Raw genomic sequence first — 3779 nt, forward strand, 5'->3', positions numbered from 1 at the left:
TTTTTTTTTTTTTTTTTTTCTGTTTCCACTCAGCTTTTCTGTTGGCAGTGGCAGGAGGTTAGTGGGGTACAGTAGTCTCAGGAGCTGAAGAGCTGAGTAGTCTGATGCTTGATTCAAATTCCAAAGGCCAATCCCATGGTCAAAGCCCTGTTGTTTCCATCTTAGAAGATAGAGAGCCTTTTTCATTTCTTTGTTGTAGGGCAGGAATCTACTGTGTCCATTGAGTACCAAAAGTAAGCCAGCTTCTATTGCATCTGACCAAGGACTTACAAATGATCAGAAAACCAACAAAGACATAGCATAGCCACAGAGTAGGACCAAGGCCTGCAGACTTCTACTCTAATAATAATAATAATAATAATAATAAATAATAATAATAATAATATAATCACTGTCAGAGTAATATTTTCTCTTACAGTAGTTTATAAAGCATCATTTATGTAAATTACCTTATTTCATTTACTTCCTTTCCCATCTCCAAGTGAACCTGTAGAGATAAGAGCGAATGCTTGGCAACATGTTCTTAATTTTAACTGATTACTGGGTGTGGAATATGCAAAGCACAGGTCTGTTTCCCAAAGGACTAATCCACAAAGAATGCATTTAGAACCTGATTGAACCTCAATTTCGACTCTTCCTAGAGTAAGCCTCCACTTTAATTCCTTAGAAGGAAAATATAAATTTATTTAAAGCAAAGTTAGTCCATTGTTAGGACATGGGTAGAAGAATGGCCTTCTATCTGATGGATTTGGATATACTGCCAATTAATTCTCCAAGAGACAGCTGAGGTCTACGTATTTATTTAAATTTAATCAGACTAAGGCACCCCCTACCATGCTTTTGCTGGGAAAACAGAAGAGATGATAGTTTGATTTGCATATGCAAATCTTGCCTATATATGTATTCCTTGTTCATAATCATTTATGTACAATCAGAAGCCAATCTTTCATTTTGAAAGAATCTCCACAGCTGAGCATTCAGCTTTATCAGGCCCTTCATGAAAACTATTACCAAAAGAAGGAGAAAGCACTTTTTCATACATGATCAAGAAGTTTAAAGTGGTTTTTTTGGTACCAGGGATCAAACTCATGACCTTGCACTTGTGAAGCAGATGTGGTGCCACTGAGCTAAATCCCCAGCCCAAGAAGTTTAAAGTCTTTATGGAGCAACTTAGAAGCCGTGTGTGTGTGTGTGTGTGTGTGTGTGTGTGAGTGTGAGTGAGAGAGAGAGAGAGAGAGAGAGAGAGAGAGAGAGAGAAGACCAAATGAATATAGTGTAGTGACAGTGCTGATTTATGTCCACGATGGGCCCAGAACTTGACTGAAATAATCAGGTAGGATTTCTAGTTTGTAAGAATATTTGGAATGGGGGGTCAGAAAAAGATTTTTTTCACTGCTTTCAGGCCTCTGCCCCTCAGTATCTGTATCTGTGAGCTCATGGGGTGACATTAGGAAGTTAGAATCATTGGGCTCATTGGCATTTAGGGCTCTTTGTAGATGTTAGGGTGTTGCCAGCATCATAGGGCCAACAGCACAGTGTCTTCAGTGGATGTCAGCTCATTTTGATCAAGGTGTACATATGTCAAGATCTTACCAATGAAGTCAAATGAAGCAAAACACAGACATATAAAAAGTACAAAAGGGCAATTTTTAATCAAAATCCCAGCTGTCATATTTACTGAAATTGATAAGCTGATCCTAAAGTTCACATAGAGATGTAAAGAATTGGGGGTGGGGGGCTGGGAGAAAGGAAGAGATTGCAGAATTCACATTTTCCAACTTCAAAACATATTTTAAGGCTACAGTAATCAAAACAGCATGGTTTCAGCACAGGAATAAACACATAAATCAATGGTATCAGGTTGAAAGTCCAGAAATAAATCTTTACATTTATACCCAATTGATTTTTGACAAGGGTGATTGATAGGCCATTAAATGCAGGAAGAAGTCTTTTCAACAAACTGAGGAACAACTGAATATCCATATTCCAAAGAGTAAAGTTGGACCCCTCCCTCACACTGTATACAAAAGTTAACTGGAAATAAACCAAATACCTACATGTAAGAGCTGAAGTGACAAAACTTTTAGAGGAAAACATAGAAGTAAATCTTCATGGCCTTGGGTTAGAAAATGGTTTCTTAGATCTGAAACCAAAGCAAATACAACAGAAGAAAAAATAGTTGGATTTTATCTAGATAGAGTATTTTGTGTTTCAGAGGAGATCATGAAGAATGTGGAAAGAAACTATGAGATGGAAGAAAATATTTGCAAGTCATATTTCTGATAATGGACTAGAATTCAAAATTCTTACACTCAGTAGTAACTAGACAAATAACTCAAAATGGGTAAAGGATGAGTAGATATTTCTCCAAATGAGATATACAAGAGTCCACTAGATCCAAAAGTTACTCAACTCATTAATTATTAGGGAAATACATTCACTATTCTGGCTAAAATAGGACATAATAAACATTGCAGAAATTGTAACCCTCAAACCTTGCTGGAGGGGATGTAAAATATTGTAGAACCTTTGCAAAAACAGTAGGCATATGTGAATATACATCCACACATTTTATTAATAAAATACATATCCACACAAAACTCATACATGAATATACATAGCCCAGTATGTAGACTATAAGTAGTTCAAATTCAGAAACAATTTATCCATCAACAGATGAATGGCTAAACAAACTATAGTATATGCACACGATGGAATATTACTCAGCTATCAAAAATGAAATACCGGTACATGGTATGCATGAATGAACCTTGGTGACAAAAGCCAAACATTGAGGAGTGATTCTATCTCTGAGAGTCCAGAACAAACATGACTACAGAGGCTCTTTAGGTCTGGGCTGCTGGCAGGAAATGAGGGTGACTGCTGATGGATAATGGTATTTCTTTTTAGACTGATAAAAATATTCTGAGTTTCTGAGGTGATAATTGTACAACTCTGGGATTAAATTAAAAACCAGCAGTGAATTGTACCATTTTAAATTACTTATGTGGTATGTGACATATATCTCAATAAAGCTGTTAAGACATATAAAGAGCAAAAATGTCTTGCACTTCCTTCCCTGTGTCATCTTTCCCGTCAGGAATAACACTGACAGCAGCATCAAGTTGGCTCATGGAAGCCTGCGTAATTCTCCAGCTCTGATCAAGCTTCTGTGCTTCTTTGTCCTGGAGACACTGTCCACTCTAGGCCGCTTGCAGGGTAGGCACACAGCTGGCTGCTCTAGGAGGGCCAAGGTGGAGAACAGGACAGGTCAGGCGGGACTCTGGAGCCGTGTCTTCTGACATTGCTGGGATTTGAAGATGTCCTAATCCTTTCTTCTGGAAGTTTGACTCCCACACACAGTTTAATGTCAGGAAGTCTGGATGGGCCAGTGATCCTGAAAGCTGTTGTGGTCCTTTGGGGGCAGAGGGCAATGGGAAAGGAACGTCCGGGATGCTGGCAGAAGAGCCCACACGCGGGCTTCCATCTGTCCTCAGGGACCTGCCCCGCAGGGTACCCTCTGACCAGTGCCACCTGAGGGCTGAGAAGGAGTGCAGCTGGCGAAGGGCCTCGCCGCATTTGTGGACTGGTGACAAGCGATGGCATGGTGTGTTGTGTTCTTTCACCTTCTTGAGACAGGATGAATTTGTGATGAACAGGGACACGAGTCTGTGGTAATGTGACTCGATGCGCATTAGTCAGTACCATCAGGAATGTCTTGCTTTCTTTAAATTGGCTCATCGATTTGATAACTTTTTTTTTTTTTTTTTTTTTTTTTT

At 39.1% G+C, this 3779-nt stretch overlaps 1 protein-coding gene across 3 annotated transcripts in view; it reads left to right on the plus strand.

Moving 5' to 3' along the window:
* Positions 1-3779, plus strand: part of LOC104860137 (methenyltetrahydrofolate synthetase) — a 237217-nt gene that overhangs the window by 63651 nt on the left and 169787 nt on the right. The window lies entirely within an intron of this gene.

This window comes from Fukomys damarensis, unplaced genomic scaffold (genome assembly GCF_012274545.1).
Source record: "Fukomys damarensis isolate Sample0158 unplaced genomic scaffold, DMR_v1.0_HiC HiC_scaffold_7, whole genome shotgun sequence".
NCBI classification, from domain to species: Eukaryota; Metazoa; Chordata; class Mammalia; order Rodentia; family Bathyergidae; genus Fukomys; species Fukomys damarensis.